Below are 16,229 nucleotides of genomic sequence, written 5' to 3' on the forward strand. Positions count from 1 at the left end.
ACCACACATGTACACACCCCACACACGCAACATCCACCACACATGTACACACCCCACACCCTACACATGCACCTGAGGATCAGCAGACACCAGCAACATATACCCTTTGTAGTAGTAAAGAAAGCTTAAAATATTATCTTAAAAGATCATGTTCTTTTAAATCCATCATGATTTCCATCCCTTACCCTGAGCTTCCTAGTCCAGTTGGAACAGAATGTAAAAGTATAAATTACAATATAACATGAAAGGTGATTATCCTTTCCACTAGAGCAGATAATTGAAGACTGGCAGCATTAGATAGCACGCATTCTGTTTCTTTATCTCAGCCTGGTTGGTACAGTCCAGGAGGACTGAGGGGGCCCTTGAGATACAGTTTCTTGCCCTAGCGTCTCTATGGGGAGTGATTACTCCAAGATATAATTTTGTTTTCATTGCTTATGCGTGTAAGTTTTCACATAAAAAAAGGCAGTCTGGGTCTGGAAGGCAAATGGTAAATGTTAATTAAATTATTTTGAACTTACTTTCTGAATTGTTCTACATTTTTGTGTTGTATTTTTCCCTGGTGCCGGTCTCCAGGCATCAATGCTAGAGCAAGCACATGTTGCTCACATGAATTTTACTGGAGCTTGGGGCAGAAGTGACTACCACGGTATAGTGATAATACATTAGTAATTCCTTGTGAGCCCCCCAAGTGGCAATATGCTTCAGAAATGCCTTTTGATATCTGTACAATGACAGAATAATTTATAAATAGAATCAATCATTCAATATTCTGTTTCCTGATGGCAAGGCATATTAAGACTTTTTAGGGAAATTAAAATTCTTCCCAAATTCTAACTGGTTGTCAGTTGTCTTGCCAGTATTCAAGAGAGAAAATATATCCAGGGAATATTTCTATAGATTAGATTGAATCATTGCTCTTCTCCTCTATTCCACGCAGATTTGCTGATTCATCTTCCCCATTTCCAGGCAAGTTATCTCTGTGCAAAATCAACTGCTTATAAAAACAAGAAAAATCACTGGATCTCTGTTTCATAAAACTTTTCTGAGAATCTATATAGCATTGTGTGCCTTAGCCCTATCCTACTTACTAACCTTGCCTGTCTCTGTCTACTCCAGGGATGGGGAACCACCTGGCGTCTTAAACCCACGTGTGGCCTTCTAGATCCTTAAATGCTGCCTTTTGACAAAATCCAAAGTGTTCAAAAGAACTCCTTTTATTTTTATCAATATATTTCTGTTCATCTCTTATATTTTTCATTTTATTTTTAAGGTGAACGTATTTAAAAGACTACAGGGTAGAATAAGTAGCATCAGTCAGCCATAAGGGCTCAACTGATGACCGCTATGCTCAGGTTTAGTTCTAACTCAGCCCCTGACTGGTGCTGTGACTGCACGAGGAGACTGACCGGCTGGCCTTCTCCGTCCCTGGAAACACTTGCCCATCCATCCTCAGCTTCTGACAAATACACTGTGTTTCGTTCGATTTGAAGTGGAATTCGTGAATAGTTGCAAGAATCTTGGTTTCAGTCTCCAGGGGCTGCTCCCACCTTCGGAATTCAGTCTGAACTCTGAAAATCTTGGCCACTGCGATCATATTGGAGGCAAGATGGTTTATGGTATGTGGTCAGCTCACAGAGGCATCTATTGTCCGCAGCCTTAAATTCTTTGCTGTTTTCTTATAACCTGTTGGGCAATTTCTATCAAAATGCTTGGTGCATCCAGCTGTCAATATCCTTTCTCTAGAGCTGTTTTGTTTTTCACAGGAACCTGGGAACCTGTCCTTTTTTTCTCTAGATCCTCGAATACTGGAACTCCTCTCACCCTTCTTTACCCCCTTTTCTCATGTTTTCTCTTCACATCCTCCTCCCTAGGGCTTTTTCTCTGTCTTCGCCTTGTGTCCGGCAAACAGATTTGAATTTTGAAGCGAACCACACATGGGATGTGATTTCTCATTCATGCTTCTTTCTCTGCTGGATCTCCTCCTAAAAGGGAGAAGGCAAGGAGCTCCTTCACAGAGGGACGGTTTAATAGACTTGGATGGCTCCGTCCATCTACTGGGTCATGTGAGTTTCCGAGCATTCCAGGTATTTGGATGACGATTTCCTTCATTTCTAATTCCGAACCTGCCTGTGGTTCCTTGATGATTTTCACAGAAGGGAATGTTGCTACCTGTCCTTACGATACAACCTTAACTAAAGCCCTGCCATCACGTGTTAGGGTATATTTCAGAGAAGCTAAACAAGCCCCCCCCCCATAAGCTTTGCAAGTATTTTATTTTTCTTTTAAAAATGTTATATGGAGGGCAGTGCCTGTGGCTCAAAGGAGTAGGGCGCTGGTCCCATATGCCAGAGGTGGTGGGTTCAAACCCAGCCCTGGCCAAAAACTGCAAAAAAAAAAAAAGTGATATATGGAGTAATGAAATTGATGCAATCAAAGGAGTCTTCTTAGTACTAAGGAATGAAGATGGGATTCTTGAAAAAACACTGGTAGCAAACAGAGATTCTAAAGTTATTCTTTGGCTTAGAAGTCAATTTCAATATTGCTGTCACCAAGATTTGGCATTTGGAGCTCAGTTCATAATGATGGCAGGCTTGGTTGTTTTTTAAACTTGCATTCTAAAATGTTACGTTGAAATGAACAGTTTGGTCAAATAGTGTTGGACATAGTGATGTTCAAGTAACAGATGAAGATTTCACTTTATGTGCCTTTTGGTGGCTGCGTTACAGATCCGCTTACGGTAGACACATCTAGTACAGGGGTAAAGCAGGGTCGCCGTTCCTTCTTTCTGGAATATTGTTCCCGACGGATGGGATACCCCTCTGACGGCCAGCGAGGCGACTCCTTTGCTGAGGAATGACTTGAGTCACTGCATCAATTTCTCCCCACCTGTCTCCTTTCTTCCTTACTAGAATGGATACAAGCCGTCTGGGAGAAGTCTCTTATCAGAACACGGTTTTTCATGTTAAACGGAGAGATAGATATCCTATTTTTAACAAATTACATCTTGATGTTTAAAATTTCCATAGATGACAAAGCAAACCCCAAGCAGGGGTTTTCCTCTGTGTTTTTCATCTCTTGGTAGAGAACCACAGTAAACCAGACACGTGATTCAGAAACCCTGGAATTTGTAATAAATAATACGATTTCCTTACTGGAGGAAAAGTGCTGGATGTCAGTTTTGAAAGGCAGATTTCTGCTTTTCAGACTATGAGACTAAGCCCAGAGCGCTTCCAGGCTCTGCGTGGCCTCTTAATCTCCAACTAAACCAAAGGTCTGTGATGGCATTTGGGCCTGGGGCTAGGTGAATAGTGCATTCATCTATTAGTGATGTCTGTTATGGAGAAAAAAATCACAGAATTGGGGCCTGGTGCCCCACAGCTTCAATCCCTATTCTTACCTTTACAAAATCAGTCTTTTTTTTTTTTTTTTTAACAAAAAGAATAGAAATAGTAAAGTCCCTGGAAAAATGTTTCTAAAACACATATTAAAAAAGGTGATCAGTTTAAACTTAATATGTTCGTTATTCAGTCATATAATGAAAGACATATCTGAAGTATTCAACGCATCCAGGCAGGTAGATGTGTGATGCATTTGCCAACGTGAGCAGAGAAGAGAAGAGGAAAGAGCATAAGGAAGGCCGGATATAAAAAAAACAATGTCACAAACCTATGGAAATATTTTTAGAAAGAATAAGGTCACAATGCATTAAGGCTTGCGGAAATATTATATAAAGGGGAAAGTGCTTTGTTGTGATATGTCAGACAAGAAGATGAATTGGAAAAAAAGGAGCCTATCTCCTTGGGGGCATAATAAGAAGTTAAACAGGACGGTACGGAGATTCAATCTTCATTTTTGTTTCCATGTTCTTTACCAAGAAATCTGATCTCCAGTCTGGAAGTGTCAAGCAAACATCATTAAGGGGTGAATTAACCTTGTATCTATCCCATTAAGCTAAGTCAGGTGCTGGCAAAGTATTTCTGTAAAGATCCAGAATACAAATATTTTTGGCTTTCTGAGCCTTACGATCTCTGCCGCAACCACTTAACTCCGCAGCTGCGGCAGAAAAGCAGACAAATCCGACGTGTGAATGAACGAACGTGGCTTTGTTCCAGCACCACGTAATTTATGGACCCAGAAATTTGAATTGCATGTCATTTTCATGGGTCAATGTTATTCTACGTTTTATTTTTTCCACCACTTAATAATGTTAAATAAAGCAATTGTTTTGTGACCCCAGAGCTGTCCTGTGGGTATAGTTTGAGAACTCGAGATAAGCGATCACTTAGTCGTTTTTAATGCCATGATGAAATGCTTCCCTATTAAACGATATATACTAGCATACTGTGAAAGGCTTGGAGATAGCACTAAGGCACCATCAATCTGTAACAGATGGTGTTGGCTGAGTGAAGGATCAAATTTGGAGATGAACGTGTGTACTAATTTCCTAAAAGATGGTAAATTGTCACTTCTGGGAACCATAGACAGGAACGTTTGAGATCAATCACTAGAATATATTAGAACACATTATTAAACAAGAGGGGACACTGAGAATTGATTACTTGCTAGTGTGAATAACAAAAATAAATATCAAACTTAAAAAAAAAAGTGGCAGATCCCACATTATTAAAACGGATGAGTGGCATGGATTTGGATATATTGAGATTAGAGGGAAAGAACATTGGGCAAATATCTTTCAACATACACAATTCGGGTAAAAAGGAAATCAGCTAAATGACATAATTACGTAGGGTCATAGTTATTTTAACAATGGCCAAATTGTATTAATTGCTGAGCCTGTATCTGGCTGATAAACCCTATTATGATACTGAATATCAAACTGGATGCCTCAATGCCAGCTCAGCATTCTAAATTGCCTTTTTCCTGAACGTTCACGGGAATCCTAAAGCCAAACTCCTCGAATTGTCAAATGACCAGGTTCAACAAGAACTTCTATCTTAGTTTGTTTTGCAAACAAATTCTGTTTGGCATAACAGACTACCAAAGAGTGTGTAATCTAGAAGAAAAAGAAATTTATTTCTCACATTTCTAGAGGCTGGAAAGCCCAAGACCAAGGGAGCTGGCGACTGGGGAGGGCCTTTGTGCCACTTTGTCCCGTGGGAGAAGAGAACGGGACACGTGTGAGAGAGAGGAGGGCAAAGTCATTCTTTCTATCAGGAGCCTACCCCGAGATACCGGCATGGAACCCTCATGACCTAATCACCTCCTGGAGGTCCCCCGCTTAATACTGTCACAGTGGTAATTAAATTAAATTTGAACATACGTTTTAGAGGGGACATTTGAACTATAGCAGCTTCCAAATCATTCACAGTAAAAAAAAAAAATGCCTCAGATGATGAGCTAATGGATATAACCAAAAAAGACCAGGAATAGACATAAAAAAGCAAAGTTTAATTAACCTACAACAAACCCCTTTATGGATAAGTATAGAGACAAAGTACTTAGCATAACTGTTTTTGTCTTTTTGGGTTTGTGTGTGAGTGTGTGTGTATGTGTGTATGTTATTTTCCTGGAAAAAAAAATAAGAAGTTTTGGTTGATTACAAATTCACAATTAACCAACGGTTTGACATTTGTATGTGAAGACTCATGCCATGTTTTCTCGTTCTGACACCTTGTGCTACAATTTAGGAAGCTACAAAATAAAGTAAGGATTTGGGTTCATCTGTGGTTTGAGATTTTCCTCATCAGGGCTGACAACTTAAAAACGTTCTTGGAAACCATTTTGCCCAGTGAGATGATTATGTCTTTGACAGCTTGATTGGGTCAAGTGTTCATAAATCATGAAATTTTTATAAATTTCATAAAACTTCAGAATTTTTTTCATAAGGTGCCATTTGTAGTTTTAAATATTTAGCTGATTCACCCACTGTATATTAAATTTGCCCAGAACATCAATGGAAGAGGCAACAGGGCTGAGCAACCCGTAGCATGTGATGACAGAATATTAAGAAACGTGGGATCGTGTAATGGAGTTTCTAATAATTTGATTTCTACGTTGTGCCAATCATCTAACCTCTCCTGAAGAGAAGGCCTTCAGTTTCCTTAACAGATGTGTTTGTATTTGGAGATGAGGGGGTGTGCCGTCTTCCCCACATTCTCCTCCGTGCTCTCTGTTCCTGAGCGTAGACAGCCGCACACCCTCCTTAATGCCACACCGACTAGGAATCAGCGGGACTTGATGTGAAATTTGAAGAATGTTTTTCGTGCCTGGGTAAGATGGTTCCTTCCCACCCAGAGTATGAAGATGATTTCCAAATTACCAGATTTAAATATTGTATCATTGCTATTTTGTTTCCTGACAATCTCCCTCCCATAAGTATCTCTTTTTATCAAATATCACACAGGAAATTGTGTTAGCTTGTCCATGTTTGGTATTACTCTTTTTAAAATACTTCCAGCCTTGCTGGATAAACCTTGGGAGTTTTACGAAGTCTCACCCTTCAGTAGGCCTCTTCTCACAGCCATTCCAACTCCTAGCACTTCCCACTCACAGGAAAGGGAGGGTTCTGAGGGATTGTTCACCTGAGTCAAGTTCAACTTCTCAAGTTCAACTTCTCCCCTTTGGCTGATGCAGACTTGGAGTCCTTCCTCTTTTCTCCCTAGATGTCTCCATCTTCAAAATCCAGTCCCCAAATTCCAATGGGGGGATAAAGTGTATCACATGCACAAGTCTCCTTCAGCTAATCAGACTATCCGTATTCTATATTTACTGACTACTTGGAATCTCTTTGTTGGGAAGAAATTATTTACTGGGAGACTGCTGGGTGATGGTGAAAGTCATGGTTTACAATTCAGGCACGCAGCAGAAAGATTTACGGCGTATTTTCTTTTTGACTCCTTCCAGCTGCCTGGAGCAAACATTCATCTCCTGCCTCCTCTAATGGGCTCTGACTCGTGACATCATGTTCTGAAAGGCTGCGGTTTAATGGGGGTGTTTTTTCTCTGATGCACATACATTATGCAGAGGCTCTAGGACTTCATTGTTTTATTTTGTGTTTGAAGGCTGTGGAAGCCAACTGCCCTGAGGTTTCTTCTCTTAGAGACCCTGGCCGTGCCCAGGCGGCATCCCGACTAGATTGTGATACATCATAAACACCCCACCTAATGCACACTGGGGCTTGGTTTACACAAGAATGGCTTGTTCTGCCCATGAAGTGCAACTCTGAGAAGCTGATGACATTCATCTTCATTAAGTTCCCAAAGCAACAGCCCAGGAATGTATGTACTATTTGCATATTTGTTTTTAAGGAAGAGATCCTTGATTTTGGGGTTTCTGGAATGGCGGCTTCAGTATGTTTGAAGCCAGCCCTTTGTCAACATTTTGTTGACCTTGGGTGAGAGAATGACTTGTGGCTATATTATGTAGAAAACTGTGACTTACTCGAATTATGTAATCTTCTTTAGGGAAGAGTAGAGAAGCGCTGACCATTGGAGGGGACAAGTGAGGACCGTTTGAATCAGGCAAAGTGGTCCTCAGCACGTCTTAAAGTCGTAAGGCAAGGCTGCCCTAGATTTCGGAGAATGGATTGCTTGCTCCTTAGTAGAAAGGTGGGACTCTCGTTCTCCCACAGCTTCAGAGCAGTCAAGGCGACCTCTCCAGTGAACCTTTGCGGCCCTTCTTACCCCTAAACTTATCTGTGACACACACGTCATTTTTTTTTTTCTTCTTGTTTCTAAGAAAAGAAACAACCGTATAAAACTGGAAGAAGTTTTAACATAATGTGGGATATTACTAGATTTGTTAGGACTTTTTCAGATCCAAGAGAAAGGAACCAACTGAAATTCACTTTAGAAAACACAGGGGAACAGTCTGAGAACTGTGATGGTTCTAGACACGTGGCTGGATTAAGGTTCACTGATGTCCACAGAACTTTCTGTCCAATCTTGTTGCTTCCTTCCGTGGGACGGTGAATGGTTAGGAACCAGGAGGTGCGCCCTGCCTCTTCCCCACCTGCTTCTACACTTCCTCCTCTGATGGAAAGTTGGCTGTAGCACAACCTCAAAAAATCCAGCCCAGTGACTTTCAAGGGTGTGCCACGAGAGGATCCTAGGCATGCCGTGCAAAATTTTAAACATCATTAATTAAATTACTTTTGAAAGAACTTCAAAGCACAATAAGTATATTCTTTATTTTTACTCTTTGCTTTTGGTTAACATAATTTCAGTGTGCCGTGGAAGTTTAACTATAAGTTCAAGTGTGCCATGAGATAAAAAAAGTTGAAAACACGGATCAAGCCAGAAGCAGAGAGCCCCCTCCCCATCCAGTCCTGAAATCCATGCTGATTAGATTAGTTCTGGACCCTGATGCAGAAGGCAGGCTCGATCTCTTCTCAACTCAGGCAGACCCAAAGTGGAAAAGGGTTAGATTCCAGACAGAATTCCACTCTCTGGCTGGAGAACATGAGGCCAACAAGATGTGTTTACTGCTTATATTGCATCTGTATGTTTTGAGCTAAATTGTGTCCTTCTAATATGTTGGAGTGCTAACTCTTTTTTTTCCTTTTTTTTTGAGACAGAGTCTCACCATGTCACCCTTGGTAGAGTGCTGGGGCCTCACAGCTCACAGTAACCTCAAACTCTTGGGCTTACGTGATTCTCTTCCCTCAGCCTTCCAAACAGCTGGGACTATAGGTGCCTGCCACAGTCATCAGCTATTTTTTGGTTGTAGTTGTCATTGTTTAGCAGGTCTGGGCTGGGTTCGAACACACCAGCCCTGGTGTATGTGGCTGGCGCTCTAGCCTTTGAGCTACAGGTGCTGAGTCATGGAGCCCTAACTCTTAAGTACTTTAAAATACAGTTATACTAGAGATAGAGGTTACTAAGTTGAAATAAAGCCCTTAGTTCAGGCACCTATACTGACTGGTGTCCTTATGATAGAGGAAATTTGGACACAGAGACATCAGACAGATGTGGTCACAGAGGACAGACCATGGGAGTGCACAGTAAAGGGTCAGCTACCTGTACTCCCAGGAGAGAGACTCAGAGCAGGTCAGGCCTGCAGACATCTTGGTCTTGAACTCCCAGCCTCAAGAAATGTGAGAAGGTAAATTTCTGTTCTTTAAGCCACCCAGTCCATGACATTTTGTTATGGCAGCCCAGGAAAATTAATACAGCATTTTCTTGAGTAATAGAAGTGACTAGACTCACTTCTATTAATTTTGGGGTAACTTAAATATATGGGCATATGGTTTCTGTAATGACTTTGGGAGTCTTGTTACCACTTTGATTTCTAGTAATTTGCTTTACTAAAATCAGCCCTTAAATTTCATTCTTTTAAAAATCAGATTAGAAGCTGTATTAACAGAAGAGGAGTGGCCAGGTGTGGTGGCTCACACCTGCAATCCTGGCACTCTGGGGGGCTGAGGTAGGAGGTTTACTCAAGGAGTTTGAGACCGGCCTGAGTGAGAGTGAGACCTTGTCTCTACCAAAATTAGAAAAATTAATGGGGTGTGGCTATGTGTGCCTGAAGTGGCAGCAACTTGGGAGGCTGAGGCAGGAGGATTGCTGGAAGGACACTGCTGAATCCTACCTTGGGCTATGGAGTATGAGACCCAGTCTCCAAAAAAAAAAAAAAAAAGGATTATGAAATCCTTGCATTGAAGCAGTATAGTTTATTTTTGTGCATGTTAATGAAGTGATTAGAGAATGCTATTTTGTTTTCGTTCTATGTTCCTTTGACAGGAACTATGTGAGCTTGATTTTAAGAAACATATTTCGACCAGAAAGAGTTGAACAAATAACACAAAACATCTTGGAAGGCAGTTATCCGAAAAAAGATTCATTAAGTCTCATTAAGTCCAACTTGGCTGAATATTTACCCATATCTCAAATAAAATATCTGCAATGAGGTTTGCAAAAAAAAAGAAAAAAAAGCAAGAAACTGGTCTTTTATTCTCTTATTGTATTTCCCTGGTAGGAATTATCCCTAAGACCTAACATGATGGGGATTATGGAGTTGCCCAAAACCTTCCTGTTGATTTCTGCTGGTTACAGGGTATTGTTCCCGGCATCAGAGAGAGAAACCAGGAGGGACAGGAGATGGATTTACAACCTTAGAGACTCCAGTTGACAGAGGAAGTGTGGCCAAGTGGTACATGTGATACTTGAATTTATGAAGGACCTTTAGAGGTGTGGCAGATTTATAACTTTAGATAATGGTCCTTCACTTAAACAAAGGACATGGCACTTAAACAAGAAAAGCTGATCTCATGACAGATAATTGGATGTTGTTCTTTTAAAACATAAGTGAATGTGGCTCTGTAAGTCCGAGTTCCTGGACTTTTCTTTGTTCATGCGGCCCCCTTTCAATGTTTGCCATTATGCAAATAACTTGGCCTGTTACTCTGCTATTTTTATTTCTTGTTGTGATGGTTGATGTGGCATGTCACATTATCCTTCATTCCTTCCCTCTCTCCCCTCCCTCCCTCCTTCCCTTTCTTCCTTCTTTCCTTCCTCCCTTCCCTCCTTCCCTCCCTCCTTCCCTCCCTCCCTCCCTCCCTCTCTTCCCACCCCTCTTTCTCTCTTTCTCTCTTTCTTTTTTTCCTGAGACAAAGTTTTACTTTGTTGCCCTTGGTAGAGTGCTGGGGGTGTCATATAGCTCATAGCAACCACAAACTATTGGGCTCAAGTTATTCTCTTGCCTTAGGATCCTGAGTAACTGGGACTACAGGTGTCTGCTGATGCCCAGCTATATATATACTTTTTATTTTTAGTAGAAATGGGGGGGGGGTCTCGCTTTGCTTAGGCTGGTTTTAACTCCTGAGCTCAGGCAATCCACTGGCTTAGCCTCCAGATTGCTAGGATTACAGGTGTGAGCCATTGCACCTGCCCCTTATGACATTATTTCTGGGTGTGTCCCTGAGGGTGTTTTGGAAGAGAGCAGTGTTTGAACTGGTGGATTAGTAAAGCTTATACCCCACCCCATGGGGGTGGTCATCATTAGACTCTGGAGGGCCTGAATAGGCCAGAGGGTGGGAGAGGCCAGGAGGGATTCACCCCTTGTTTCTGCCTCACTGCTGGAGTGAGACACTCATGTCATCTTGGGCTTGGTCTAGAAATTACACCATCAGCACCGCTGGTTCTTAGGCCTTTGGATTCAGACTGAATTATAACTAGGCATTCTTCTGGGTCTCCAGCGCCCAGAGGGCAGATCATGGGACTTCTCAGCCTCCATATTCAAACGGGACAATTTCTTATACTCTCTCTTCCCTCCCTTCTCCACACCTGTCTCTCATCTCACTCTCTCTGAGCAGTTAAGCTGCTGCTATTTTGAGCCTTTTTCAGGAAATCAAGTGGTATCCCAAATAGTCTCTCCTATCAGCATCCTGACTTTCACAGTAAGATTTTTATCAGTCTTTTTAATTTCCCCTTTAAGGATATTATTCATTTGAATTTTTCAAGGCCCAAACAGTTAACACAGAATCTCAAAGTCACAAAGCAAATGGTTAAGAGTTTTTCCCATTTCTCGCATTTGGTTTCTGTTCAAAGGTACCATTCTTGGATGAAAATGTGAAACCCACACACCATAACCAGACCTCTCTCTTTCTTCTGTCTTTGACTCTGTGAAAGATTATTTTATTTTATTTTTGCTGTGAAGCATGTTGTTTTATCAGCAGTATGAAGAAAATGTTTTTAGCTGACACAATAAAAACTACACCATTTAAAAAATAAATAATGCATGGTGTTTTCAATACTTCTTTCAAGCCACATAAAAATATCTTGTTTCAATTATTTTAGGAGCTTTCTGAGCTGCTGAATACTAGTTCCCAGGATTAGAGTCTCTCTTTCCCCGTACCCCCACCAGCAGTTTGTCTGGTACATGAAACTTATTCCTGGTGTGTGCGAACACTGCTATTGTGTTCTATTAAATGTAGGATATCATTATAGCGAGTGTCAGTCATAAGGAAAAAAATCCTCTACGGCTCTATATATCTGTACGCCGGCTTAATAAATTCTAGGCAACAGATGTAGCTGCCATTCCTCCTTCTGCCACTTTCCCCCAGTTCAATAAAGAGGTACAGATGGTTCTTTTCACCCTGGTATCTTGAATCTTGGCATAAAGGCTCTGACTCTGCTGGTCTTTCTCTGGAAGCTTCCTTTAACCCAGAGGACTGTGTCCAGCCAAGTGTCGAATGGGACTTCCTTGCACGGATCTGGACATTTGAAATCCGGGAGCTCTGAACAGTTGAAAAAGCAGCTCCCCGTCCCTCTCAGCGTTCTGCGTGGAGGAACTGTCGGGTTAGATTTTCTCTTCCGCTTTTGATTTTCTATACGCTCAGCCTGCCGAAGCCCAGGGCTAGGAGAAAGGTCATCTGGATCTTAGCTCTGCCTTAGGAAGAACCTGAGCTTGTTTTCAGAAAGGATTCATAGCTTTCCAGCTCAAGTCAAAGGAACAAGCAACCTATTGGTGTTACCCAAAAAATGTTAAGAGATTAAGAAATTTGAGATCTTCAATTGCATTTATTCATCAGGATAAGGTAATTTTGTTTCTTCTGTGTGGTAGATGCTCTCTTTACTACAAATCTCCTGAGGATTGACCTTACAGGCAGTCCCTGGGCTACTGACAAGATAGATTCTGTAGGTTTGTTTTTGAGTCGAATTTATGGGTAGGAATTCGTACAAGGAGCGATACAGCGTATATGGCCGTGTTGATCTCCTTATGTGAACGTGTGAGAGCTTCTCCAGGGCATGGCTGTAAGAATGGAATTATTGGTCTATAATTTTTCGTCCACTTCTGTACTCATTTGGAAACATCAAACATTCATTAGAGTCCCGGTTTTTCACTTTTGTAACAAATGTAATGACTACCTCGCTCTGGCGTTTCTTAATGAGTTAATTGAAGGAAAACTCTCTAGAGTTTGCAAAGAAAATTAAAAACCTGTTAGCATGTGGAGCTGCTGAGCTGTGGAATCCAGGATTTACTCGATAGTACTGGGCCTGCAACAGAAAACAGACAAACGGGATGGCGAGGATTGTGACAATGCTGAGGGGAGGAGGGCCAGTGTGAATATGTCACACTCTTCAAAGTCATTTCATTGCATGTAAAATACTCAACACTTAACTTTTATTATTATTTTTTTTGAGACAGTCTCACTAGGTTGCCCTTGGTAACTTAATTCTGTGGCGTCATGGCTCACAGCAACCTCAAACTCTTGGGCTTAAGCGATTCTCTTGCCTTAGCCTCCTAAGTAGCTGGGAATATAGGTGCCACCACAATGCCTGGCTATTTTTTTTTTTTTTTTTTGTAGTTGTCATTGTTGTTTAGCAGGCCCGGGCTGGGTTTGAACCCAGCAGCCTCTGTGTATGTGGCTGGTGCCCTACCCAATGAGCTACAAGTGCCGACCCAAACCTTTGTGTCTTTATTAGATTTTGTTTTCATAATACATGATTACATTTGAAAAGTGTATAGAAGGAAACAATTCTTGAATCTCTTCCACTGAATTGCAATCTACAAAGACCACTGCCACTATAGTTTAAGGTATAGAATCTTCCAGATTATTTTCTAAGCTTGTACTAAGTAAACGCGTGGGTGTACTTTTAACAAAGGGCATTTCAGTACATAGACTGTTGCATAATTACAAAACTTCAATCTCAGCTTCATTTTGTTTAAATGTAAAGTAACACATATGACTAACTGAAGTGAATTAATTGCATTTATGCCAATAAAAATCCCTAAGCTGTTGCTTGGTATATTTCATCATGGATCAATTTAAGGGAGACTGACAGGAGCAAGGCTCTTATCCAGTGCCTCAGTCTGTTCAGGCTGCTATGACAATATCCCTTTCACTGGGTAACTTATAAATAATAGGAATTTATACTTCATAGTCAGGAAGGCCGGGAATTCCAAGATCAAGTTGCCGGCAGGTTTGGAGTCTGATGAAGCCTTGCTCCTTGCTTCGTAGAGGATGTGTCCTATCAGGTCCTCCCATGGCAGAACAGGTGAACCACCTTCTTTCACCTCCTTTATAAGATCACTAATCTGACTTTATGACTCAGTCATCATTAATGACTTAATCCCTCCCAAAGGCTTCATTTCTTTTTTTTTTTTTTTTTTGAGACAGAGCCTCAAGCTGTCGCCCTGGGTAGAGTGCTGTGGCATCACAGCTTACAGCAACCTCCAACTCCTGGGCTCAAGCAATTCTCCTGTCTCTGCCTCCCAAGTAGCGGGGACTACAGGTGCCCGTCACAATGCCCAGCTATTTTTTGGTTGCAGCTGTCATTGTGGTTTGGTGGGCCCCGGGCTGGATTCGACCCCACCAGCTCCAGTGTATGTGGTTGGTGCCTTAGCTGCTTGAGCCACAGATGTTGATCCAAAGGCTTCATTTCTTAATGCCATTACATCGGCAATTAAGTTTCAACATACAAATTTTGGACAGACCCTGACATTCAGACCATAGTACCCAGTACCATCAAGCTTTCCCTGTGAGATAGATAATATTGAAACAGAAACTGAGGGCCGTCAAGAGAGCTCCCAAGTCCTTTCTCACTGTACTTGGACATGTTCCAACAGAACAGGTATAGGGAGGAATAATTTTTATGTACACAACTTACACAGACATCTCCATTTTATACACTCATATAACTTCTGTACTATTTTCCCAGGAGCTGCGTGCCATAAAGTTATAGATTCCAAATGTGTTTGCCACAAATAACCCCACATAGGCCAGGTTCATGCTACTGAAATCATCTTACAGACTAATGGTACCACTAGTGACTTTGCCCATTGGTTTGTTACTAGCGTGTGTTCAAGGTGGTTAGATCAGGTCACTTCATTTTCCCGAGGCATCTACAGTGATGGGGAACAAAGCTCGCAGGATTGCTACTTCAAGAACTTTCCTTCTCATGCACCATGAAAGGATTGACTGGGATTAAAAATAACTGTGACATCCTCAGTGGTCTCTGGCTAAAACCACTTTAAAAATCTCAGCCCATCCGACTCAGCAGCAACAACCACGGAAATAACGATGACTGTCTTCGTCATTCACTTTCGTTCTCTTCCTATCTGAGATAGAATTCCTCTTCTTCTATAACATTTCCAGGCAAGATTTGGTCATGGCTTTCAGCCGTCGTTCATTACAAAGCTTGTCACCACCCCTTCACTGTGACCTTCAGTGAATCCTCTAAGTGGCACCTTAGACTTGCTCTGTTTAATTAGATGAAATATCAAACCTACTATTTCTTAAAAGATTGACATTAGCAAGGACGACAGCACTACCTGGTTCCTAGACACAGATGTACATTTATTTATTTTTCTGTGTAAACATTAACTGCTTCTCAACGGTAATGGATTGTAGCCCTCTTATATTTATGTCCAGATGGAAAGAGAAGTGAGGGATGTGGGTAAATTACTGGGTGTTTGATTTTTTTTTTCTGAGATGTGATTATTGTACTGTTCCCTTACCTACTCTTGGTTCCTTGGTATAATACTCCACTTTTCAAAAGGTTCCGGTGATTAAACAGTTGTAGGTACATGAACACTGCATGGTGGAAACTGGTTTCAAGGAGAAGGGATTAATTTTTATTTCACTTACAAGCAGTAAAGCTTATACATACTTTCCTGTACCAAACCCAAGAAATAATTTTTATTTTTTTTATTTTTTTATTTTTTTTACAGCGATGTGGGAAGAAAAAGCAAACAGTAGATTCACAAGAGTTAAAGCAGACACACTTCAGAATAGATGTCTGAAATGATTATCACTGACTTGGTACAGAAAATATCCTCTTACCTACCAAGCATTTCATATTAATTAGGGAGAACATTGGAGATTAAAACAGCAAAATGCCTTCCTGTGACAGCCATATGATACCCCACCCCCCAACCTGGTTTTCAGAATACAAATTGGAACTGTAGAATTAACCACAGGTTATGAGTGAATCACATATGAAAATGCATTTTTGTAACATAAAATGTGAACACAGCCAACAATATCTGGAGGTTACAGTCTCTAAAATTATGTGTTTTCTCCACTCTGAGAGTTCCTGCCCTAAGGTTGGTGTTAGGTGCTAAGGACAACCCAGACCAGGTGTTAACACTGCCTTTTATATAGTGATGTGGGTTCAGACTTCCCAACCCAGACCAGGTGTTAACACTGCCTTTTATACAGTGACGTGGGTTCAGGCTTCCCAACCCAGACCAGGTGTTAACACTGCCTTTTATACAGTGACGTGGGTTCAGGCTTCCCAACCCAGACCACATGTTAACACTGC

The sequence above is a fragment of the Otolemur garnettii genome, unplaced genomic scaffold (assembly GCF_000181295.1).
Source record: "Otolemur garnettii isolate 467f Iridium unplaced genomic scaffold, OtoGar3 scaffold00023, whole genome shotgun sequence".
Taxonomy (NCBI): domain Eukaryota; kingdom Metazoa; phylum Chordata; class Mammalia; order Primates; family Galagidae; genus Otolemur; species Otolemur garnettii.